Raw genomic sequence first — 27,378 nt, forward strand, 5'->3', positions numbered from 1 at the left:
GTCTCATTTGGAGACATCATGGAAATGCTCCGCATAAGGGGGGGTGGTCTGCCCCCAAGTCTTCCTCGGACGAGTCCGTGTTCTTGGAGGCATTTGAAGCGGGCCCGTCTACCTCTTGGGTGTCCCCTCCTGCCGACCCCCTGGTGGACCTCATTACCACCAGGGCGTGGAAGGAACCGGACACCGTGGAGCCAATCCCTAAAAGGCCCGACCGTATTCTCAGTCCCCCGGCTGACCGTGCCCATTGGAGTAAGGGGCCTCCGGTAGATGCCATGTTGACGGCAGCGGCCACCAAGAGGAACTTGCTCAGGAGTGTCCCTCAGTCCATCCCCCGAGCAAGGAGTCTCGGATGATGGACCGCTTGGGGAAGCGGATGTTTAGTTCAGCGACCTTCTCTGAACTATCTGGCACACGTGATTAGGATGCAGCGATCTTATTAAAGAATACGCTGCATCCCCATAGTCCATGTCGGAGGAGGACAAAGTGCTGCACTCCACCCGCATGGCCACTCTCAGGTCCGTTACCAATACCTCTATGCGGCTACTCTCCCATGCTACGGAAGGTGCCGCTAGAGCCACAGGGGCAGGCCTAGTTACTAGACGTCAGGCCTGGCTCCGTCATTGCGATTTCTCAGAGCCCTTCAAGGCGTCATTTGCGAACGCCCCTTTCGATGGTTCTGCCCTCTTTGGCAAAACTGTTCGCGACACTTTGACCCAGAGCGAGAAGGACGGGAAGACGCTGTCTGCCATCGGAATCTGCTTCTCTGCTCCCCAGAGGCCCTATTCTAGGAACCAAAAGGGACAGAAGAAGATGTGGTTCCGGAAGTCGCAGCAATCTCAGTCTGCTCCGGACAACCAGTCCTTCCGTGGCAGAGGAGGACAGGGAGGACGCCGCCCTAGGGGCAGAGGGGCTCCCAGGAATTTTGGGTCCAGAGAACCCTTTTCTGAACGGCCCGCGCAGCAGCCCTGAGGGGTTGCCCGGCTGCTCCACTCTGGAGGCAGTCAGGGGACGTTTTTCGGAGCACCTAGCGGCATGGGAGTCCATAACATCAGACCGCTGGGTCCTCCAGATCATATCCAGAGGATACCGTATACCCTTTCTTCATTTGCCAAAATTGAAGTCCCTCCCCGACGTTCCACCCGGTCAGTGGGAGGCCGCTTTGGCAGAGATTGGCCATCTGCTAAAGAAAAGATTCATCCAGCCCGTTCCCCCAGACCAGATCGGATCAGGGTTCTACTCCAGGTTCTTTTTAGTGCCAAAAAAGACGGGGGATCTAAGACCAATTTTAAACCTTTCACTCTTGAACCTGGCAGTTCCCAAGGAGAAGTTCCGAATGGTCACGTTGCAGTCTATTCTCCCCCTTCTGGGAGAAAATCACTGGATGTGCTCCATAGACCTCAAGGATGCGTACTACCACATACTAATGGACAGGCGCTCCAGGAGGTTTCTCCGCTTCCGGCTGGGAGACAGTCACTACCAGTTCCGGGTTCTTCCCTTTGGCCTCACCACAGCCCCCAGGGTATTCACCAAAGTATTAGCAGTGGTAGCGGCCCACCTGAGGCTTCAGGGGGTACAGGTCTTTCCCTACCTGGACGACTGGCTCCTCACCGCCCCAACAAGGCATCTACTACTATTGGCGCGAGACTCCTTTCTCCATCTTGCTCCCCGTCTGGGCATCACAATAAACACAAAAAAATCCAACCTAGCACCCACGCAGTTCATAGATTTTATAGGTGCCAGGTTAGACACAAGGAGATTAATAGCCTTCCTCACTGCGGACAGAGTTCAAAATCTGCAACTCCAGGTGCGGGCCATTCTCCACTCTAGCTCAGTTCCGGCGGAGTTGGTCCTGAGGGCTCTAGCGTCCATGGCGGCTGCTATAGCGCTTCTTCCTCTCGCCAGGTTCAATATGCGCATCCTCCAATGGACACGCCTAGTCCAGTGGTCGTATCTTGCTCTTCCTATGCATCATCCCATTGCGATCAGCAAGGCTTGCAAGCGGTCCCTCCTGTGGTGGCTACACTCTCCAGATCTCCACGGAGGCCGCCCATTTTGTGCTTCTCCCCCTCTCGCCACGGTGACCACGGACAGCTCCCGCCTCGGGTGGGGGGGGGGGCATTTTGCAGGCCAGACCGTCCAAGGCACGTGGAACGATTCAGAGACCTTACTGCATATCAACGTTCTAGAGATGAGAGCAGTGCTCTTAGCGTTGCTAGCACTTCAGGCCTTTCTTCCCTTGGGAACAATTGCGATTCAATCGGACAACATGTCGGTTGTCTGGTATATCAACAAGCAAGGAGGAACCAGGTCTTACCCTCTTTGTCGAGAAGCCATGAGAGTTTGGGAATGGGCAATCTCCACCAACCGCTTTCTCATAGCAACGCATATTCCGGGTCGGTCCAACATCCTGGCGGACAAACTCAGTCGCACCATTCTCACCCCTTACGAGTGGTCTCTCAATATTCAGGTAGCGGAACGCATATTCGCACGGTGGGGAACTCCTTGTTGCGATCTTTTTGCCTCTCCCTCAAACACCAAGTGCGACAGTTTTTTGCTCTGATACCTCCTCCCGGAGGTTCCCCAAGAGACGCTCTGGTGCATGCTTGGCCACCCGGTCTTCTTTATGCTTATCCCTCCTTGCCTCTGATGCTCCAAGTTCTTCAGAAAGCCTCTCGGTTGGGGTGCAGAATGATTCTCATTGCTCCGTTTTGGCCTCGACAGATCTGGTTCCCCTTCCTAAGGTCTCACTCGGTGAGTCCTCCTTGGATTCTAGATCCCATTCCGGATCTGATATCTCATCCATCCCACTTATCTCCTCCGAACCTGGACAACCTGAAGCTGACCGCTTGGCTGCTCCAGTTCCACTCTTGATCAGGACTCCCGGTATTTCGTCCCCTGTTAAGGCCATCCTGGTGGCAGCTCATAAGCCATCCACTAGGAAAGTCTACCGCAGCAAGTGGAAACGGTTCTCGTTGTGGGCGGAGCGGCAAGGCCTAAACCCCTTCACAGTTCCTCTCCCTTTGGTGCTTGATTTCTTAACCACTCTTTTTAATGATGGTGCAAGCAGTTCCACAGTCAAAGTACAACTTGCGGCAATTTCCCATTATCACATTGGTCATGACTCCAATCCACTGATGTCGGCCAAGTTGTGTAAGATTTTCCTTAAAGGTACTTTTCTTCTCAGGCCTCCTGTAAAGCAAGCGGTTCCTCCTTGGGACCTTTCCTTAGTTCTCCAGGCCTTGACCGCCTTGAACCGGCGGCTACGGTAGATCTGAAATTCTTATCTTTCAAGACCGCCTTCTTAGTAGCCATTACTTGACCAAGAGAGTTTCAGAGCTTCAAGCATTATCAGCTAAACCTCCTTACTTGGTCTTTCATCCGGACCGTGTTTACCTCAGGACCAACCCGTCCTTTCTTCCTAAGGTAGCTTCTGAAGCAAACATTAATCAATCCATTAACCTCCCTGTCTTCTTTCCTAAATATGAAAACAAAGGTGAATACAAGCTTCACTCCTTAGATGTTCACAGGCAACTTAGATTTTATCTAAACAGGACGGCTGGTCATAGGCAATCCGACCAGTTGTTCATTTCCTTTGCTAAATTTAATTTGGGCAAACCAATTTCTAAAGTCTCATTATCTCGCTGGATTTCACAATGTATCTTATTGGCTTATCAAGCTTCGGAAGGCCCGCACGAGGGTGTACATGCCCATTCAACCCGGTCAGTCTCTACCTCGGCAGCCTTTAAGGCTAGGATTCCTCTAGATGATATTTGTGCAGCAGCCACGTGGGCTTCATCTCATACTTTTATTTCCCACTACAAGTTGGATCTTGCATCTAGGGGTAGAGCATCCTTTGGCTCCACGGTGCTCCGGAATATCCTTCCATGATGGCCGCCCAAGATTCAGGTAGCTGGGGACTCTGTCCCACAGGTTGCAGACAAATGAATCTCCTACTTCAGATTTAGAAGTTATGTACTCACCATAACGTTCCATCTGAGTAGGTGTATTCATTTGTCTGCAACCATCCCGCCCTCCTATCCCCCTGGCCTTTCAGTTTCCTGCGTATGTTGTGTTACCCTTTTCAGGGTGTTCTTGCTGTTGGCAAACTCGATCTGAGGTCATGGGGGTAGAGTGGGGCATTATGGGTGAGGGGAGGAGCTGAGAGCTTGGATCCATAGCTGGTAAACCATGCCGGTTCGGATCCGATATCGGATCCATAACCCACAGGTTGCAGACAAATGAATACACCTACTCAGATGGAATGTTATGGTGAGTACATAACTTCTAATTAATATAAGACAGTAGACGTTTTTTCCCCCAAAGGTAACTTATCTGCCCAGCAAAGGAAAGCACAAGCCAACCGTCAATCCTCAAAAACCTCAGAGGAGCATACTCTTCAGAGGCAGTAAAACTCTGAAGGACTTCATGCTCAGACTTGTCTTTTAGTCAGCTCATCTCGAGCTGCTTGACAGTTTGGGCATGTGGAAGGTGCTTTAAAGCTTTGGAAGATGGCTGGTTGCTATATCTTTGACATGATAAAACCCATATAGCTAAGGCTAGTGCAGCAGTGATCAATATGAAGAACATGCTTTCACCAATTCTTTTAGTCCATCATATAGTTGTGTAGCATGTCTTGTTCTAATGAGCTGTTATGCCTGTATTACTTTATTGCTTTATGAAATACTCTGTGTCTGTCAAATGAAAACATATTTTTTTATATTTTATAGGTAGTATTAGACAAATGACAAAGTTTGTACCACCACTGAGGAAGATCACTGAATATGGGAATACTGCAGACATAATTTCTGATTCGTATCAAACTCACAAGTCCAATCATTACTGTGTTTCTCCATTAACTTTCAAAACTAATATTAACAGCTGCCCACAGTTATTAATTTCAAATGTTGTCTCATCATCACCTCAACCTGCTATTTATAATGCAACCAAATCACAGAGTACTTTCTTCAAACAAGGTGGCAGCAAAACTGGTGATACGAAAATGTTAACTTCTAAAAATGAAAATGAAAGTACCAAATCTCAATTTAAGAAAAGGTAAGTGTGCATTTTTATTGATCAGTGTTTCTGATTTAGAATCAGCAAGGATTAACTGCTGTTAGCCAGACCGTTAGTTCCTTTCTGTGCAAAATTATGTTTACAAATGGCAACGTTCAATTTTTGCCAGAAATGGCTTACTTAGAATTTTAAAGGCCAAATTGATGTAAGATGATTACACTCTGAAAGTGACCAAACACTGGATCCTTGTTTCTCAACCTTTGTGCCTTGGAACTAAGGAATATTTGGTGATTGTACTTCTCGAGACTGTGAGAGTAAGCTTTATAATTGTCTGTTTTGTGAGTGCTATAGAGAAACACATTCTAAAATTGAGTAATACTGAGATCTGTTAGTCTATAGCTCTGGCTACAGAACCAAAAAGATTGACAGTTGATACTATGGCTGTTAGGATTGCTAGACTCATTCCTTGCCTCTGAACCAAGCAAAAAAAAAAAAAAACAAAAACAATGGGGTAAAGGCAAATGAGGCAAAAGCCAGAGCTCTACCTTATGTGGTGAGTACTGAGAGTGTTGTATCTGATATTGTAGGTTCATGGCCAATATGGCTGGCTACAGGAATCAATGTGTCAGATTCTTCAGCTCAGTCCCCTCTAATGGCTGCCCTATGGTGAACCTATCTGTGATTGCTGTAGACTCAAAGGAAGATCTTGACCTGAGGCCTTGTCCAGCTTGTACTGCTTTGAAAGGCATTTAGAGAAGACCCAGTAGTATGTGCACAAATTTAATGTGAAGATGAATTACAGAAGAAGGGCATAGGTGTGGAGACTGCTGTGGTAGAATGTGCTTTGACAGGAGTCGCAAAATCTTGACATACTTATCATAGCAAAGTATAGGTAGAAGGTTACTTCAAGACTGAATGCAAGTGTTTTTTTTTTTTTCCTGCCTGAAAGATGAGTTAGAATATAATGAAACACCTTCCTTGGGAAAAGAGAGATAAGACATATTCACAAATAAGGCATGCAGCTATAAAATTCTTAAAGCTACCAAAAACAAAGTGCTCCAAGGCAAACAAGCTCTGGCAAAGCAGCTCATTTGAACAGTAGAAGAGGGATCTTCTGTAGCATGAAATAAATGCCCAAGGGTTAATTGATCCCTAATTGAAGGTCTGGAAAGAATGGTACCTAATAAAAATGCCTTATAGTCTCCGAGAGAGGACAGAGATTTAGACTCTTGGCTGAAATAAAAATTGACGATCCCTCCTAGATTATTATTTTTTTTTTAATATTTGGTTCTCGTTGCAGCTGTCTGCTTTTAGCCATGTCCCAAAACCTTTCATCAGATGTCTACTACACCTTCCCCAACACTTGTCTCTTTTACTTCTTCAGACTGAAGCCCCAAATCCATAATGCGAGTAGCCAGGGAAAGATCAAAAAGACAAGATCAAGGTATGACATCCTGACAGCTGTGATTTATTTTTTTTTTTTGGTAAACTCTACCTATTATTCTACTGCAGTTTCCAATGTGTATTCCATACGCGTATGCTTGTGGACTGACATCATTGGTCTTTACCAGTTACTAATAGTCTTTGGTTGTAAACCCTGCCCCTTCACTCAGATAGATGATCTGGCAAAATTGCTGCTGTGTCCTATTCCTCCAACTGACTCCACAGTGATTGGATTTGCTAACTGAACCAGAATTTCCTGGGTCTTAGTCAGGGTTTGATCTTTTTATGCCATGGAACAAGCTAATAAGCTAATAAATAAACTGTGATAGAGGAATAACTAAGGTTGTTATCAAATGATTTTTGAAAGCTACTGCAGGACTTATTTTACTTTATTTGTATTTGTTTTCTGGGATATAGCATCGATCTCCATGGACCTTTTTCAGGCTCAACCTGGGAGTGGTGTCTAGTTATGTGACTTGCTCAGGGTCACACAGTAAAGCCTGGAAAAGGGTTTGTGCTTTGGGATGAAGCCCAGACCAATATATATATATATATATATATATATATATATATATATATATATATATATATATATATATATATATATATATATATATATATATATATAGATTCACTTCATAACCTCGAATTACTGAAATGTCGAATTTCAGTATCTCGAGACTATAAAACCGAATCCACAAAACACCGACACAAAAAAAATGCGAAAGTCAAAGCATGAAAAACGCACACACAATACTACACATACACCACAACACCCACATCACAACAAAACAAACAAAACTACATACATACACAACTCATATACACATAAGCAGGGGGGCAAGCTCCCCTGCACCCCCCCACACCCCCCTACTTATATATACTAACTCCGAGATCGCACAAACACAAAACAGAAGCCGACTCACACACGCACATTCTCCGACCCCTCGCACACACATCAAACACATCAGCACACTCACACACACTCTAACTCCCACTCACAACCCTTAGAAAACATCTGACATAACACCTACATCCACACACGGCACCGTGCACCATCAAAACACAATCCCAGACATTACGCAGCGTAAGGTCATAGCCGCGAATTCAACATATATTTGAATTCGCGATTATGGGCTTTCGCTATTTTTAACATTCGACTTTATAGCTTCGAGATACTGAAATTCAACATTTCAGTAATTCGAGGTTATAAAGTGTTTCTATATATATGCATGGAAGGATGATGTGAATAAGAAGTGGTGCTGCTGTAGCGTTGTCGCCTCACAGTTAGACGTTGCACGTTCGATTCTCAGTTAGAGCGTCTTCTGTGTGTCGACATGCATGAATGGGCATTCCTTCGTTGAAGGTTGTGCGTTAGGCCCGGCAAGCCAGCAAGTAAAAATCTACTGCCAATCATTAGCGGACCGGAGTTCCACTGTGGCGACCCCTAACCGGGAAAAGCCGAAAGAAGACACACACACTCTGTCAGAGAAATCTTCTGACTTAAGAGCTAGTACAACTGGATCAGCCATAGAATTCCAGATGGACTTCTCCAGCTGGTTGAGCCTCAAAGTGGTTGTGAAAGGGACACTGAAACAGAGTGACTACAAGAAATGCTGAAGCATGAGTAACAAAATCTGTCAGTTCCATTAAGGAACTACCTGAATCACCTTTGAATGCTCTTAACTGTGTGAATTTCAAAATAAACTTCACTATCTGAGGAAATGGGGGAAGGATGTAAAAATCAGGCTCTTGGAGCAATTTTGTACCAAGTCATCCTGTGTCTTGTGGTGGTGGTGGGGAGGGGGTTAGGGAAAAAAAATTCTTCAGAGATTTGGCATTAGCAGGGGTGGCAGACTTGTCAGAAATCAGGTGACTCCACTTTTGAAAAATCTTTTAAGACGTTTCAGTCCAGGGACTCAAGTACTACTTGTAAGGTATATGCCACCTGAACCTGCTAGCCAGGCAGTTAACTTCACCTGGGATGTAGGCTACAAAGACAGTTGGTCTTGAAGGCCCACTCCTAAATTTTACTGCTACCGTAAATAACAGAGAGAAATGTGTCCCTTCCTTCATGTTGATATTCCACACTACTGCTGCATTGTCCAAGTGAATGAAAATGTGCCCTTACAGGCGGTATTCATCTAGGGTTTGTAAGGAAACAGAGACTACTCTCACCTCTCAGACGTTGATATGCAAAGTGGATTCCTCTCTGTGGACTGTGGTGCTCATGTAGTGTCACCTAATTCCAGGACAGAAGGATATTGTTTCTTCACAGTCAAGTCTGTCTAATCCTTAGTTAACAGACAACACAAGGAGAATGGCAGTAATAGGGCTACTGGCTTTGTTACTGTGTTTTGTGCAAAAGTTTCATATGGTACATGGAGTCACTGATTTGATAAGCTGAATTGGAATGAATCAATGTAAGGGAGTAGGGAGTTTCATTGTGTTAATATTTTTTTCACATCAAACCACTTTATTGAAATTCAAGAAATGTAGCCATTAACATATAATGTAACACAGCATGTTGTGGTGATTCTGGTGGTTGGCCCCACATAAAGTATTTTGTGTCAGAAAAACTGATAACCAGCTTTACACAATCAGTTCAGCCCAATACCAAAACCTGCTAAAAGAAAGATAAGCATTTTATTTAGACATTGCTATTGCTTTCAAGACTATTTTACATGACTCCAGTTCTAATCCCTCAGCCAGTGTATTTCCAATGTAAATCTTATATTAAGCATGTTTTATTTACCCCAAAGAGATACCAGTCACAGATTTCCCACTTGGCCTTGTGTCTTTTGTTTGGGAAATCTTTTAAAATATTTTCCTCTGTAGTTTTAACTTCTCCTAGCAAGGCTTTTACCTCAGTTATGGATGATACCTGAAGAGTTTTCCATTTTTCTAGTGAATGCTTTTTTCTCCACCAACAAGACCAATGTTAAAATGTTTCTGTGCTCTTCAGTCATCCTGCTATAGTTTATCCAATTAAGCAAACGTTCTGCTGTGTTCATGGCCCCATGGGAATTGAGCAATTTTCCAATTAGTTTTCCCACATTCTTCCTCCCAATATCCTTTCAGGTTTTTCTCCACATCTCCAGTATACTTATGGCTCCTGGGGAAACATTTTATGGAGCCTATTTGGCATATAAAAATTTTGTGAAGGCACTTCACCCAAAGATTCTAAATTTTCTTAATTTTTTTTGGCATTTTGGAACTAAACAAACCTTTTTATAAATATCATCATATCATTGGTCATATTCAAATCATATTTTGCTTGCCAGTTCTGAAGCTGCCTGTCCTTTTTCTCCCATTTATCCATAAATAAAGCACTGTGTATCCTGCTTATTAATCTGTTGTTAGAGGCTTCTGGGGTCCTGGCTTCTAAGAGCAGTTTTATTAATTCTGGTTTGTCTAGCTGGTTTCTAGGCATTCAGAAGCCATATAGCCAAAACACTTGATGACCTTAAGGGGTCATTTGCATATATCCCTTGGCCTTTTATTACAGAAGGTTTAAGGTATTACTCAGTGAAAACTCTAACTTGGCTAGGTTTATCTTGTAGATCTGATGTTGTCATTTTCATTCATTCCTCAACTGTTGTAGGGTTTGGATCTGACCCTCAGATCCGACTCAGCCAATTTTTCCAGTTTCTGGAACACTGAAACTCTCGAACTCCTCCCTTACCCATAATGCACTAGTCCCCTACCATACCTCAAATCTTGTTTGCTGCCTTCAGGTACAGATGTGGTTGTTAGCTCTCGAGCTATTGCTTATTTTTTTAAGTAAAAGTAGAATTTATATATCTAATCTTTTTTTTTATTGAATGATATCCTCTCTTGCACTTACTACACTTTGTAAAGTAATTTTCTGAATACCAAAATTGGCATTTCCCCTTCTTTTTTTCCCCCTTATACCTTTGAGGTAATCTCCTAAATTATCATTGCTGGTAGTAGTTCATTTTCTTTTTCCTAACTATCTAGAAATTTAAAAAAAAACTTCTTTCTTTTCTTACTCTATCTTATTGTTAGTGATCTGATGTTATCCTAGTCACCATTCATTAAGCATCGGTCTAGGATCCGACGTCGGTTCTGAGCCGGCAAAAACTTAGACAACAGCTTAGCTCAAGCTCCTCCCCTTCCATAATGCTCTGCTGCCCTCTAATCCCTTAGATCTCGTTTGCCACATTTAACAGACAGACACAGATTGCTCAGCTCCTCAGAAATTTCAAACTTTCTAACAAGTAGGTTTTTTTCTTTCGGGTTTTTCTACTTATTCTTTCTTTATTATCTTAATATTTTAGACTTGGTACACTTCATTAGTGAACTGTTGATGTGAAGTTGTTCAATTTCGATGTTCATTCTTTACTGATGGGTTTGGAGCCGATCCATCGGCTCAAATACGGCCGTTTGCAAAGCTCAAGGTTTACCAGTAGCTCGAGACCAAGCCCCTTATCCCATGATGCACTGCTGGAATTACCTCAGATCTAGTTTGCCGCAGCACAGATCTCAGCGGTTCCAGTTTGCTCGAGCCAATATTCACCAAAAAAAGCGTTTTACGTAAGTTATTTCAATTTTTTTGATATTATTCCATAGTTTAGTTATAGAGTAGTTTCTGTAGCTTCTTACAAGCTCCCCTTTCCCTTCATGTGCTATTTAGATAGTTTAGTATAATTTGTAGTGGCCTTGTGTTTGGCCTAGTTGATATATATATATACACATATAGATATATATATATATATATATATATATATATATATATATATATATATATATATATATATATATATATACATATTTAGCTATTGTTGGCCCTTCTTTCCTTTGGGCCACTCTTTGAGTGTGTGTGTGTTTTATTAGTCTTTCTGGTTAAACTAGCTGTTCTCTAGGCTTTGTGTGTTTTCAGCCTAGGCAAGGTTCTTGTTATATAGCTGAGTGTGACTTTATTTAGGCTTTTTGTGGCTTTGTTTTTAGTGTTAAGGGTAAAGGGATATTTTGTTTGGATATGTCTGAGGACAAGGAAAAACACCCAAGGTCTGGATTCAAGAAATGTCCAGACTGTGGGCAAAAGATGTCTGTGACTGATGGGCACGTTCAGTGTGTATATTGCTTAGGTGCTGTGCATTTGCAGGAGTCCTGCAGTATTTGCCACTCCTTTTTCTCGAGGGTTTTATTGGAGAGGAAAAGGAAGTTTGTTGATAGGCGCTTGTTGAAGCATCCTTTTTCCAAAGCATTGAGTGACCAGGATGGGGCCAGCAAGTCCTCCAAGTCCTCGAAGTCTTCAGGAGACTCCAAGGAATCTAAACCGTCTGAAAAGTCTAAAAAAGTGGAAGATTCTGAGGCATCGGCTCTACAGCTCTCTGAGCTGAGTGTCTTTTTGTTTCGGAGCCGGCCCATATTTCTGGAGCCGGTATCTGAGAGATATGCATCTTCACTCCTTCAATTGGCACCGTCGGTGCACTCCTCTAGGTCTTCTGTCAGCCTCTTGGATTTGGATATGGACCGATTGGTGCAGAAGCTCTTACGGACACCAGGCCTTGCTAAATTGTTGTCGGCTCCGACACCACCACCCCGGATTTGATTGCTCCTCCTCCAAGCTGTACCGGACCTTCGGAGCCGGAGGGAGCCGACCTGTTGACCGTGGAACATTTAGAGCCAAGACCTGCTCCGGTGTCCTCGGTTCCATCTACTCTGAGCTCTAGGAGCCGACACTCTACTGTCGGGTCCGGGCAAGACAGTCGCACCGACTTGTCGGTGCTGACTCTTCCTCTCGGGGCTTCAGCTCGGATGAGCTCATCTCCTACCACCGGCTCAGAGCCCACGGCCCCGGTGTGGGAGGGGCTAGCGGTTCCATCTGGTCCGTCATCTCCTTCTCATCAGAGCTGTGATGCCTTCAAAGCCATGAGGAGAGCCTTGCCCCCAAAGACATCCTCAACACCAAGTCTGGCCTCTTTTTCCCCCAAAGTGCCTGTGTCTGCTTCTGCCTCCATCGTCCAGGTTAAGCGTAGAGACCATGAGCCTCAGGTAGCCCCACAGGGCACCCTTTGCTCTTCGGAGACCTTCCCAGAGACTCCCACTGAGGAGGTCCCCAGGAAGAGATTGTGCAAGAGGAGACACTTGGACTCTCCACAGGAGTCTTTGACATCTGACACTGACTTGAATGAGTCAGAAGGGTCCCCACGATCCCCCTCTGAGGATATCTCCTTTGTGGAGATACTCGAGATCCTTAGGCAGAGGGGTGATTGGCAGTCCAAAAGCCCTACTGAGGACGAGTCAGTTCTCCTGAAGGCTTTCGGGTCTCAACCTTCCACCTCTTGGGTGTCTCTGCCCTTCGATGAGCTCATGCAGCTGATCTCTTGGAGGGCATGAGAGTCGCCAGAGTCCATGAAGCCTGTCCCTCGGAGGCCTAATAAGTTTATTTCTGCCCCCGTAGATAAATCCTTTTTGTCCAAAGGAGTCCCTGTTGATGCCATGGTGGTGGCGGCGGCCACCAAAAAGTTAATGTCTGAGACTTCCTCATCTATCCATCCTCCTAACAAAGAGTCCAGGATCATGGATAGATATGGGAAACGCATGTTTAGTTCAGTGACTTTTACACTCCTATCCCTGTACTATTTGACCCATTTCACCAGGCTGCAAAGAGATCTCCTTAAGGAGTTGGGAGATACTCTTCAGGGTACTGTAGCTGCAGGGGCTTCCAACAAAGTTACCGCCCAGCTTGCTAACCTAAATTCCATTGTGAACTCGTCCATGCGTCTCATATCATATGCAGCTGATGGAACAAGTAGGGCAGCGGGTACAGGAATTGCTCTAAGAAGACATTCCTTCGTGGAGCCCTTTAAGTCTTCATTTGTGAACATCCCTTTTGATGGCTCATTTCTCTTGGGCCTAAAGTGAAGGAAACTTTGACCAGGTGTGAACAGGAGGGAAAGACTCTGTCTGTCATCAGAGTCTGTTTTTCCACCCCTACTCGGCCTTACCCCAAAGGCCAAAGGGGAGGAAAAATGTGGTACTGAAAAACCCAAGGAGTCTTTCAGGACACACATGGTGAACCGCCCTCTAGGGGCAGAGGAGGGGGTAATAATGGAAGATGCCGCCCTCGCGGCAGAGGGGTCCGCAGCACCAGGGTGACAGAGATCACTTCCCTAGTTAACCCTATCAGCGCTCCTGAAAGGAGGCCCGACTGTCCTGCTCTGGAAGCAGTCGGGGGTCGCTTATCTTTGTACCCAGCCGCCTGGCAAGATATAACAAATGACAGCTGGGTACAAAGTATTATTTCCAGAGGGTATTTCATACCGTTCTCCACTCCACCCACACCCGCAAGGAGAATCACGGACGTTCCACACAGTTGCTGGCAACAAGCAACTATAGAGGTCCACAAGTTGCTAGAAAAAAAGAGTCATCCAGCTAGTCCCAGCAGACCAAACAGGATCTGGAAATTACTCAAGATTATTTTTGGTTCCAAAGAAAACAGGGTACTGGAGAACCATTTTAGACCTCAGCAGACTCAACCAATTTGTGAAGAAAGAGAAGTTCTGGATGGTCACGCTACAATCTATACTTCCCTTTTTAGGGAGAGACAATTGAATGTGCTCGGTAGATCTCAAAGATGCGTACTACCACTGTTCAAATGCATGGCAGTGGTCACAGCTCACCTGAGGTGTCTAGGTTTCCAGATGTTTCCATACCTAGATGATTGGCTCCTTACCTCCACCACAAGGCATCAACTGATTCAGGCAAGGGAATACACTCTGACACTCTACAATCACTTACGCATTACAATTGCCCATAAAGCCCTTTACCAACCAGAAAATACACCTATGCTCTCTACACTTATCAAACCCTATAACAACCTAAAAAACCTTCGCTCTTCCAATAAACTACTGATTCAAACTCATCGATCAAAAAACACAGCAGGTGACTCTTTATTTTCAAACTCAGTTGGCAAAATTTGGAATCAACTTCCACCAGATCTAACAGCCCAAACTTCCCTAACACTATTTAAAACTAAACTGAAACACTTTCTAACCAACCACTGGCTATGCTCCTGCAACAACCCCGGCTAATCTTAACCCCCTCCCATCACCTGTATCCTTTTATCTTCCTCATCTCCATTTTCTTTTTTATCTACTCACTCCTACTTAGGAATTACTCTCTTTTCTTTGAACTATACTTGTCTCTAAACTCTTTAGCTAACTCTTAAATTATTTTATTTCTCTGTCTCTCACTATGCTGATCAGTACTCCAGTAATATCTGTATCTCCTCTCTCACCTTTGTCTCTACATCCTCTTATTGTGGTTCAAATGCCTTGACTATTTGTACAGTAAATGCCTTATATACTTTGTAATTAGTTTTGTTATCATGTAGTAGATAGCAGAGTTTTTCTGTATTTGTACAGTAAATGCCTTATGTATTTTGTATTTACTTTTGTTATCATGTAGTAGATAGCGGAGCTTTTCTCCTCGGGCCTCCACTGAAAATGGACATATATCCAGTTGGACTAGCCCGGTTAACAAATGTAAAATAAAAAATAAATAAATAAAAAATTACAGTCAACTTAGAAAAGTCTGCCTTGTCGCCATCGCAGCATATCGTCTTTATAGGGGGAGAGCTAGACACTTCAACCACCACTTTACGACTACCAATCGAGAGGTCTTTCTTCTTCACCAGCATGTCAGCTCATTGGTATCGAAAGACAGAGCACCAGCCACACAAGTTTTAAAAGTATTGGGTTTGATGGCTGCAGCGATCTTGGCCATACCATCAGCAAGGATGCATATGCAGATTTTTCAATGGATGCTGTCCACTATATGGTCTTATCAGGAACTTCCAAAGAATCTCATGATTATAATTACAAACTCTTGCAAGAGAGATCTCCAGTGGTGGTTGACGTCTCTTCATGTAACCACAGGACGCCCCTTTGTACTACCCCCTCCAGTAGCCACTGTGACCACGGACGCTTCCCTGATAGGGTGGGGGATGGGAGGGCATTTTCAGGGAAAGACTGCCCAAGGCACATGGACGGATCAAGAGTCACATCTGCATATCAATGTTCTGGAGATGAGAACAGTACTTTTGGCATTGCAGTACTTCCAGGACTCTCTTCCTCTAGGGACGATTGCAATTCAGATAGACAATATGTCAGTAGTCTGGTACTTGAACAAGCAAGGCAGAACAAAGTCTTACCCCCTTTGCCAAGATGCCCTCAGAGTTTGGCAGTGAGCTGTCTCCTCCCAGTGCTTTCTGTTGGCTATGCACATTCTGGGAAGAGCCAGTGTGATAGCAGACAAACTGAGCAGGGCAATCTTACTGCTGCATGAGTGGTCCCTCAAACAAGAGATTGCGGACACGATTTTCCGCACATGGGGCCAGCCTTGCTGCGATCTTTTTGCCAGTCACATCAACATGAAATGCAGAAGCTACTTTGCCCTGATTCCCCCTCCAGGAGAACCCCCAAGAGACACACTCGTACACGATTGGCCCCCGGTTCTCCTCTATGCATTCCCTCCAATCCTGTTAATACCCAGACTTCTACAGAAGGCAAAGTCGCTGGGAAGGACCATCATTCTTATAGACCCTCATTGGCCTCGGCAGATTTGGTTCCCATTTCTTCATCATCATCTCTTGGAGGATCCATGGATTCTGGATCCAGTTCCGGACCTCATGACACATCCGTTGGGGGACCTCCATCCTTTCTTGCAGTCACTGAAGCTAACAGCTTGGCTGCTGCAGTTGCCTTCATAGCCAGGCTTCATAACCTTTCCAATGAGGCAAGGCAGATCCTTTTGTCTTCCCATAAGCCGTCCACCAGAAGATTATATCTTAGTAAGAGGAAGAGATTTTCCATACGGGCCTCTAAGCAGAACATTGATCCTTATTAAGCCCCATTGATGTCCATATTAAAATTCTTGACTATGATCTTTAATAAAGGAGCTGCAGCCACAACAGTTCGGGTCCAGTTGGCTGCTATATCTAACTTTCATCTCGGAGTTGACGGGCTAAACATAATGTCTCACAAGTTGTCCAAAGCCTTTCTCAAAGGAAGCTTTCACATGAGGCCTCCAGTGAAAACTCCTTATTCTCCTTGGAATCTAAACTTCATGCTGTCTCATATAATTCTTCCCCCGTTTGAACCAGCATCATCTTGTGATCTCAAATTTTTATCAAGGAAAATTATATTTCTGGGGCTATTACTTCTGCCTGCAGAGTGTCAGAACTTCAAGCTTTATCTGTCAGCCCTCATTTGATTTTTCATGCTGATAGAGTATTTCTTAGGACAAATCCCTCCTTTTTGTCCAAAGTTTGTTCAGAATCTAATATCAACCAAGTCATTGAGTTGCCAGTCTTCTTCCCTAACCATTCCTATAAATTAGAGTATATGCTGCACAAACTTGACATTCACAGACAGCTCAGATATTATTTGGACAGAACAAAAGATGTTAGAAAATCAGACCAGCTCTTTGTGTCTTTCTCTGAAGCCAGAAAAGGTAGACCAGTGGCTAAAACAATGCTTTCTAAATGGCTATCTGATTGTATCACTTTTGTTTATTCAGCTGCTAATATGCCCTTACTATACAAGATTAAAGCTCACTGTACCAGAGCTGTTTCTACATCTTCTGCATTCCAAGCCAAATTGCCCCTTGATAACATTTGTGCTGCAGCCACTTGGTCTAGACCTCATACCTTTATCACTCATTACAAAGTTGATAAGGCCTGCAGGGACAGGGCTTTCTTTGGGTCTACGGTCCTGAAGAATGTACTCCTGTGAGCCACCCGAGATTGAGGGTGCTAGAGTCGCTACCGATCAGTAAAGAATGAACGGCGAGATTGAACAATTTCACATTAAGAAGTTATGTACTCACCATAACGTTCCATGTGAGTTGTTCCATCTTGCCTTCATTCTTACATCCCTCCCTCCATCCCCCACCTGGCTGATAGTTGATCTAGAGGCTGGTCTCATCTTGTTTGCTCAATTCTTCTTCCTCTCTATGGGAGGGTAGTTCATTTATATGGATATAGTACACGCAGCAAACAAGATCTGAGGTAATTCCAGCAGTGCATCATTTTTATTTATTTTTTATTTTATTTATTTAACATTTGTTGACCGGAAATGTCCGACTAGGTTCCACAGAGCCTGTTTTCAGCGGAGGCCCGGGGAGAAATGCTCCAGATGCATGTCTTTGGAATGTGGGAGGAAACCGGAGTACCCGGAGGAAACCCACGCGAACACAGGAAGAACATGCAAACTCCACACAGAAGGCACCCCAGCTGAGAATCGAACCAGAGAACCTCATGCTGTGTGGTGACAATGTTAACTACTGCACCACTGTGCCGCCCAGAGGAGTCAAACAACCAAGAAAGAGTTCTAAACACTAAGGTCTGTCCTACACACAAGTACATGGGATCATGGGATAAGGGGCTTGGTCTCGAGCTACTGGAAAACCTTGAGCTTTGTAAAAGGCCGTATCGGAGCTGATGGATCGGCTCTAAACCCATCAGTAATGAATGAAGGCGAGATGGAACAACTCACATTGAACGTTATGGTGTGTACATAACTTCTTATTTTCTTTTACCCCTCCCATTGGTTTGTTGGATTTTGGCACCCTTTTCAGTTTGTGGACAGTTAGTGTAGTTAGTGTAAACTTTTTTCTTTGGGTATTTGTTTTCTTATTGTAATTTACTTGGGTTTTTCACTGTACTTGTGTGTAGGACAGACCTTAGTGTTTAGAACTCTTGCTTGGTTGTTTGACTCTTCTTTGGCTTGTCCCTTTGGACTTAGTTGTGTTTTCTCTTCTCTTTGTCAGAGAAACCCTTAGGGTTTAAGAGGTGCTCCCCGTGCAGTTGGATGATGCCTGTCTCCAACTTGCATGAGGAGTGCCTCTACTGTCTCAGTGCTGGCCACCTGGAGGTTTAGCCGCATTCATCCTCAAGGCCCTGGTCAACTGCCGGAATAAGCTTCTGCTAAAAGGCATGGTTCAAGGGGGGGGCCCCTTCTACCGAGTTGGGCCCCTCTGACCATAAACAAAAGGCTATCTCTTCTTCCTCTTCTGGGGAGGTTTTGGGTAAGAAAGCTAGGCTGTCGGATCCCAGATCCCTGGACCCAGGTCCAGCCTTAGCTGTGTCAGATCTGAGGGTCTCGGATCCTAGGACCTCTAGAGATTCGACGCCCAGATCCAAGGCCTCTTGTCCCTGATCTTTGGATCAAAGGGTTTCAGAGTCGACTCAAGGATCCAAGACCTCTAGATTGAAGCCTTCGGATTCCAGCCCAAGCAGACCTGTCATGGATCCAATCCCTTTGGATCCGAGGTATTCGAGAGTTCTTCCCTCGGACCTTTATGTTTCTTCGGATCTGATGCGGTCAGATCTGAGATCCATGTCAGATCCTACTGTTGTTGAGGATCTTCCCTTGGTTCCTTCGGGAGGGGATCATTTGTTTACCCCTCTGCATGGAACCCATTCCCGGACAATTGGTGAAGACCTTCGGATTCCCGACATGGGTCTCCACCTAGGTCCTCTATTTCCTCCCAATCCTCCAGGAACACCTTTCCTTCTAACATGGACAGGATGATGCAGTCCTTTTGGAAAGCTCAAGTTGAGCTGGGGCTTTTGGCTTCTCCAGTCCACAGGATTAGGGAGCCTTCTCCTACTCCCTGACTGCTGTCTCCTCATCTGACCACACAGGGATTGGACTTAGGGAAGCCGGTGTACAGCACGGAGGCAGTGAGAGTTTCTGGAACTCCTCTTGTCCTTATTCAATCAGGGTCTATGGCGTAGTTCTGCTCCCCTTCCCCTGAGGCAGACGGAGCCACCGGTCTGGGTTCTCACCCCAGAGTCTGTGGGGGCGGGTTCGGGTCTGGGCTTTTCAGACTGCTCTCTGCCCCTCAGTGCTTTGGCTCTTGATAATTCTGAGCTGGTCTTCTCCAGAGGGTTTGAGGTACTGTCGGGGGTCTGCTTCTTCCTCCGTTGTGGTGTTGTCAGCGGGGGATGGAGAGGGGCTTTCGGCCAGTCCCTCCACATTCCTGGTGGTGGAAAGATCTCTCTCTGCTACCAGAATAGCCTTCCCTGCTCGCCGAGCTCCATCTCAGTCCCAGAGTTTGAGCAGACCCTCTCATCCTGCTCCTGGTCAGCCCATTTGACCTAGCCTCCGGGGGGACTTACACCTTTTGGGGTCCCCACCTTTTCTGAGTCTTCCCCTGAGCCTTCCATGGAGGAAGCTCCTCGGAGGAGGATGTTTAAAAGGAGACAGCTTGATTCCCTGATGGTGTCTCTCATAGAAGACACAGATATCAATGAAGGGGATGGGTCCCCACCCAATAATGTCTCCTTTGGGAACATTCAGGAGATTCTTAAGGCCAAGGGCAGTTGGTCTGCCCAGCCTCCATCCTCTGAGGAAGCCATGTTGTTGGAGGCTTTCATTACGGGCCCATCTACCTCTTGGGTGCCCCCCCCCCCACACTGACCACTTCAACTACCTTATTGCCAGCAGGGCTTGGAAGGAACCTGATACAGTAGAGCCAGTGCCAAAGAGAGCGGACAAGTTTTTAAGTCCCTCATCGGACAAAGCTTTTTGGTCTAAGGCAGTTCCAGTTGATGAGATCTTGGTAGCTGCTGCCACCAAGAAAGAGCTGACGGAACAGAGTTCATCTGTCCATGCTCCCAATTGAGAGTAACTGACAGATTTGGAAAGCGGGTGTCCCCATTGGCTTCTTTCAGCCTGCGAGCCTTAAACTACCTGACTCATTTCACTCATCTTCAGAGGGATTTGAAAAGAAGCTTGCCACTTTCCTCTCGGAGTCCCTGCCTGTGGAGGACTAAGGTTCATAGGTTGGTACTAGGCTATCGGCCCTAGGGCCTATACAAGCCTAGCCATAACAATTCCCTGGCTATTTCTTCCCACACTATTTACTTCCCTGGACCCCTGTCTAGCAGGGCGACTGACGTGATCCCTGGGGTGAATTTCCTTTCTCCCATCCAGTCATCAAAGTTCCTTTTGAAGAGGGCCAAAGAGGTGCTCTGTTTGACATGTATGGGCAGTCTATTCCAGAGTTGGGGGGTCTCTGGGTCAGGAACCTATCCCTCCAGCATGTTTTGTTTATTGTGATGACAATGTTTAGATCCCTGGCGCGTGTGGCTCTGAGGGACTGGGATTTCTTTAAGTGTAGCATGTCCAACAGCTCTGTATTTGACATGGCCTTGTATGTTAAGCATAGATTGCCTCGGAGTAGACGATATGCGACAGAGTACAGCTGGAGTTTTTTTTAAGGCGGTCAGCATAGGGTATCTGCTTTTGGCCTGTGATTCTTTTAGTGAGGTATTTCTGCGACCTTTCCAGTTGTTGCAGATGTCTTGAGAGGTACATACCAAATGGGGCATTGTATTCTATAATGGGTCTAATGAAGGATGAGTAAAGTGGGACAATGACCTCCTTTTTTTCTGGATGAAAACCCTTAGTGATGAGGTGTGCCACATAGAAGGATTTCCTGACTGTTGTGGCGATGTGGTTATTGAAGGTGAGACCACTGTCCACCTGTGTCCCTAAATCTCTAATCATACTTTCAGTGGTTAGTGTACTGCCACCTATGTGGTAATTCACAGGTACATGCTTTTTCCCTAAGGGGATAACTATACATTTCTTGGCATTGAGCTTGAGCCCATGGCTCTGGCACCAAGCAACTGCTTCTATAAGGCCCTTTTGTAGAGTATTGACATCATTTGGGGATTCAATAATGGCTCCCAGTTTGCAGTCATCTGCGAACTTTGTTAGCCAGAGGCCCTGAGTATTGGCCTGTACTTCAAAGAAGTAGATGCCAAACAAGAGAGGTCCCAGGAATGAACCCTGAGGTACTCCACTTGTCACTTGTCTGGAGCTGGATTTGGAGTCAGCTACTTTTACAGTGTGGGATCTTTCAGTAAGCCAGTTGGCAACCCATCGCGTGATGTAGGGATTAATGCCCAGTTTAGTAAGTTTATCTATGATTCCAGAGAGGGGGGTGGTGTCAAAGGCCTTGGCGAGGTCCAGATAGGCTGTGTGGACTGCATTACTCTCGTCCATGGCTCTGGAGACTGATTCGAAGATGTCAATCAGGTTCAGGAGATAAGATTGACCATTCACAAACCCAAACTGGGTGGGGTCCAGTGTTTTAAGGTTGCCAATGTCTTTGTTTATAAGTTCCATGATAATACGTTCCATGGCCTTGCAGATCAGGCTCGTCAGACTGATGGGGCAATAGCTCCCGGGATCCAAGTTGGATCCCCCCTTGTGGAGTGGGATAACTGTAGCTGTGCGCCAGTCAGTGGGCATGAAGCTTGAGGTGAGGGTATGACTAAACATGACACTTAAGTGAGGTGCCAATTCATTTTGTAGTTCATGTAGTACACAGCCCGGGATGTCATCTAGTCACATGGATGCTGTATTCTTAGCTTTGGAATGTGCATTTTTTTACCTGTGTGGCCGTTATTACCAGAATTTGGCAATCTTCTGGTATTGAGATGGGCCATTTAGGAGGTTTTTCTTCAAGCTGGCCACTCTCAGGTCTATAGCTAATTCGTCCACAAGGTTGATATACAGTGCCGAAGAGGGTACCTCACAGGCAGCAGGCACAGGCATTGCCCGCAAGTGTCATGTCTGGCTTCATTTATGTGGGTTTACAGAGTCCTTTAAAGTGTCGTTCAGCAGCACCCCTTCAATGGTTCAACCCTCTTTGGACCAAGGGTTAAGGAAACTTTGACCCGCAGTTAGCAAGAGGGGAAGACACTGTCGGCTGTAGGGATCAAGTTCTCTACCCTCCCAAAGGTCCTTTTCCAAGACCCAATGGTAGAGCAAGAAGATGTTCTGTAAGTCACAGTCTTCCTTTCAGGAGGCTCAAGAAGATTCTTCTTCCAGGGGATGGGAGAGAGGTTTCAATGGTTGACGCCACCCTAGGGGCAGAGAAGGCCAGCAAAACCAGGGCTCCAGGTAGCCTTTCTCTGAGAGGCCCTTTCAGTGCCCGTGAGGTGTTGCCAGGGTGTCCCTCCGTGGAGGCAGTCAGGGGTCGTTTACCTTTGCACCCTTCGGCCTGGGGAAACATCGGAAACCGATCAATGGGTGCTAAAAATGATATCCAGAGGCTACTGGATTCCCTTTGCCAACCCCCATCGAAAAGCAGAGCTCTCCCACACGTGCCACCTGTTCAGAGAGAGTTAGCCCGTTTAGAGGTGACCAACCTCATTCTAAAAAGTGCCATCCACAAGGTCCCTACAAGACAGACAGGATCCGGAACTTTCTCCAGCTTCTTTTTGGTACCCAAGAAAACAGGGGACCTGCATCCTATTCTGGACCTCAATCAGTTAAATCTATCTGTCAAAAAAAGCGAAGTTTTGGATGGGCACTGTACAGTCCATTGTACCTCTTCTGCACAAGAATGACTGGATGTGCTCTGTCTGTCTCCAGGAAACGTACTATCATATCAAAATAGATGGGCAGTTGAGGAGATTCCTCCACTTTCGCCTAGGAGCCGATCACTTCCTGTTCCAAGACCTGCCTTTTGGACTCACCACAGCCCCCCCCAGGTGTTCACCAAGTGTATGGCAATGGTGGCAGCTCATCTCAGGCTGCAGGGATTCCAGGTGTTTCCCTTCCTGGATGATTGGCTCCTCACAGCTCCCACACAGCATCAACTGGTCCAGACCACACAGTTTCTTCTTTGTCTCTTCGATCAGCTTGGAATAACACTGAATCTTGCCATGTCTTCATTGACCCCTTCTCAACAGCTGGAGTTCATTGGCACTCAGTTGGACATTACCACAAAGATTGCATCTCTTCCCCTCTGACATGTGCTTCTTACCCGGTCTCATGTAGAAGATCTTCTGGAGCAAACTCTTCCTCCAGTATCTTTCATTCTCAGGGTGCTAGGTTCAATGGCAGCAGCCATTTATCTGGTTCCCCTGGCGAGATATTACATGAGAGTTCTGCAGTGGACCCTGGCAATTCAGTGGTCTGCTCTCTGTTATCCTCTGTCAGTCCCCATATGACTCACTCCAATATGCCAGAGAAATCTGTCTTGGTGGATGCGTGCTACAGACCTCCTAGCAGGCTGGTTCTTTTCTCGCCCAGTTCCGATGGCCATGGTTACGCCTAATGCTTTCCTCCTGGGGGGGGGGGGGGGGCACTTCCAAAGGAAGACTGTAAGGGATGTGGTCCCAATCACAGACCAAACTGCACATAAATGTTCTGGAGACAAGAGTAGTCCTTCTCTCTTTGCCAGCATTTCAGGACTGCCTTCCTCTAGGGACAATAGCAATACACACAGACAACACAGCTGTTGTGTGGTACATAAACAAGCAAGGGGTCACACGTTCATATCTGATTTGTCGTGAGGTCATGAGAATTTGGGAGTGGATCATGTCCTCGGGGCGCTTTCTCCTTGCAACGCACATTCCCAGACCATCCAACATACTGGTGGACAAGCTGAGCAGGGTTATTCTGACCCCTCATGACTGGCCCCTGAATCCGTTAGTGGTGAAGCAGATCTTCCATCAAAAGGGCCATATTAGCTGCAATCTGTTTGCTTCACCTCTCAACCACAGATGCAGAAGCTGCTTCGTTCTGATCCCCCCAGAGGGGGAGTCCCACAGGGATGCTCTGACTCACGATTGGTCTCCAGGTCTCCTTTATGCTTTTCCACATTTTCCATTAATCCCAAGAGTTCTTCAGAAAGCAAGATGTCTCAGGATGCAGTTGATCCTCATTACTCCCTTCTGGTCTCTGCAGGTGTGGTTCCCTCTTCTATGGTCTCATCTGAAGCACCCCCCCCTTGAGTGCTCGATCCGGTACTGGATCTGATCTCTCATCCCGTGCTCCGTCCGCTTCCAAATCTGCAGACCCTCTGTCTGACAGCTTGGTTTGTTCAAATTCCAGTGATTCTTACTAAGTACAGGCTAGCGTTACTTGTGAAGGATATTATCTTTGCTTCTCAAAATTCTTCTACCAAGAGAGTTTACAGAAGTAAGTGGAAGAGATTCTCTGTTTGGGCTAAAGGTTGGAATCTGGATCCATTTTCATCTCCTATTTCTGACATTCTTCTTTTTCTGGCTTCCCTTTTTCAGGAAGGTGCTAGTTTTGCCACGATCAGATTCCAGTTTTCTAATTTTCACCTCAATAACAAACCTATGATGTTAAGTTGTCAATCTCGCCTTCATTCTTGCTTGATGGGTTCGGAGCCGATCCTCGGCTCCGACTCGGCACTTGCTAAGCTCGAGAGTCACTTTTACCAGCTCGAGGCAGCCCCATATCCCATGATGCAAGGCGGTAAGTACCCAGATCTCGTTTGCCGCTTCGCTGATGAGGTCCTCCTTTTGCCAGCTCCTGGTAAGTGATTTAGATATTACTGTTTTAGCCCCCTTTTCAACTTAAAAACTTTATTTTTAACGTTTATAGTTAATTTAAGTCCCTTTCTGACTAGAAAATCCCTCACTCCTTTATATTTTTAGTCAGGCCTTCTCCCCTCCCATCCCACCCCTTGTTAGGGTGTGTGTGTGTGTGTGTATTAGAAGTCAGTTATCTGACTATTTGGGGTAACTATTTCTTGGGACTGTGTTGTGTGTGTGTGGTTACAACTATGTCCAAGGAAAGGGTCTCAGGCTTTAAGAAGTGTGACTCGTGCTGTCAGAAGATGTCTCTGACAGACGGTCACACTTCTTGCTTATACTGCCTGGGACCTCTCCACCTGCAGGACTCCTGAGCAATATGTCATTCTTTTAGCCAGAGAGTCCTGCAGGAGAGGAGAAATAAATTGATTTTGAGGGGCCTTCTTAAACCGGAGGGCTCTCCGGCTAAGTCGGCCCCGACTAAGACTTCCAAGTTTTCCAAGGCCCAGGCTTCTGTCTCTAAGCCTGCGGCCTCGGTTCCGACTCTTTCAGAGTCGAGATCGGCTCCGGCTGGAGCCGATCCTAGTTTGCACAAACCTTCGGCACCGATGGCTATCGGTGCCGATACTGGTTCGGTCACATCTGGCTCCGACCACCATGTGGCTCAGGATTCGGTGTCGGTGCCGACCGGCACCGACACCGTTACTTTTGTGTCTGTATCGGCTCCGGCCGGAGCCGATACATCGAGACCTTCTGTCGGTGCCGAAAAGTTGTCGGCTCCGACAGCATCCATGGTTTCGTCGGCTCCGATGGTTCCTTCGAGGAAGAGGTCCAGGTCCCCTTCCTTGGAGCCGATACTTTTGGCTCCGGCCTCTCCTCTCCTCACGGAATGGAGCCATCGGAGCCGATCATCCAGGTCATCCAGGCTTTCTGACCATGATTTAGAGAGGGTGGTCAGTAGATTATTAAAATCACAGGCACTGGCCCAGATGCTACATAGTCCGTCTCAACAGATGACTATTAGTCCACACCCCCTTGCAGTTCCTCCTTCGACTCTACCTCAGAGTTTGGAGCTGGAGTCTTCGGGAATGGTTTCTGCTATGGCTGAGGGACAGATACCCCCCCTTCTGCTCCCTCAGCCTCTACTCTTATCTCCTCTTCGAGACCTTCCTTAGAGGGATTCGGTGGTCGGGCTTCCCTGGTCTCCTCCGAGGGGGTGAGTGGCATCGGACCCTTGTCCGACCCCACTCTTCCCCTTGGAGCCTCAGCCTTGGTGAGCTCGACTCCGACATCGGCCTCGAGCCTTCCCTTCGGTGGGCCCTGGAGTTCCTGGTTCTTCGAACGGGTTCTCTCGGACCTCCCTGGGAGGGGAGCCTTCGAGGTGATGAAGAGTGTGCTAGCCACTGGACTCAGCCAGCAGTCTGTTCCCTTAGCTCCTCCCTCTACGGTGCCTGTCGATATCTCTGCCATCTCTCTTGCTCCCGGACCCAGAGATCCTCCGCCTCAGGTTTCCCCACTGGGAAGAACCCCCTCTTCCGAGGATTCTCCTGATCAGTCAGGGGATCCTCCTCGCAAGAGGACCTGTAAGAGGAAACACGTAGACTCCCCCGAGTCTATCACTTCAGATACCGACTTAGATGAGTCAGAGGGATCCCCAAGATCCCCCTCTGAGGATGTCTCCTTTTCAGACATCCTAGAACTCCTTAAACAGAGGGGAAACTGGCCCTCCAATAATCCCTCTGAGGATGAGTCGGTATACCTGGAGGCGTTTGGATCTCGGCCCTCCACCTCCTGGGTGTCTCCGCCTTTCGACCCCCTTATGCAGGTTATCGCTCGAAAGGCTTGGACTGCTCCTGACTCTGTAGAGCCAGTTCCTAGGAGGCCTTCTAAATTTATTACTGCCCCTTTGGACAAGCAATTTCTCACGAAAGGTGTCCCTGCTGATGCCATGGTGGTGGCGGCTGCCACTAAGAAGGAACTTGCAGATCCTTCCGTACCTGTCCATCCTTCTAATAAGGACTCTAGGACCATGGATAGGTATGGTAAGCGGATGTTCTCTTCAGCGACCTTTGCTATGCGCTCAACTACTTATGTCACTTCACCAGACTCCAAAGGGATATCCTTAAGGAGCTAGGTGAAGTAGTACAGGGTCCCACAGCTGCAGGGGCTCAAGAAAAATTGCTTGCAGCTAGGAACCCTTAATTCTATTGTTAACTCCTCCATGACTGATATCATATGCAGCAGATGGAGCGAGTAGGGCCGCAGGTACAGGTGTGGCTCTTAGACGCCAAGCCTGGATGCAGCTCTGTAATTTTGCAGATCCCTTTAAGGCGTCCTTCACAAACTCTCCCTTTGATGGGTCAGCTTTGTTTGGCCCTCAAGTGAAGGAAACATTGACCAGATGTGAGCAGGACGGCAAGACTCTTTCTGCCGTGGGTCCGTTTTCCACCCTTCTAGACCTTACCCTAAAGGACAGAAGGGTGGCAAAATGTGGTTCCATAAATCCCAAGGAGTCACGCGGATTCACGTGGTCAATTTACCCCTAGAGGCAGAGGGGGTAACAATAACAGATGCCGCTC

Source organism: Protopterus annectens, chromosome 10.part0, assembly GCF_019279795.1.
Source record: "Protopterus annectens isolate FY-2018-M chromosome 10.part0, PAN1.0, whole genome shotgun sequence".
NCBI lineage: Eukaryota > Metazoa > Chordata > Ceratodontiformes > Protopteridae > Protopterus > Protopterus annectens.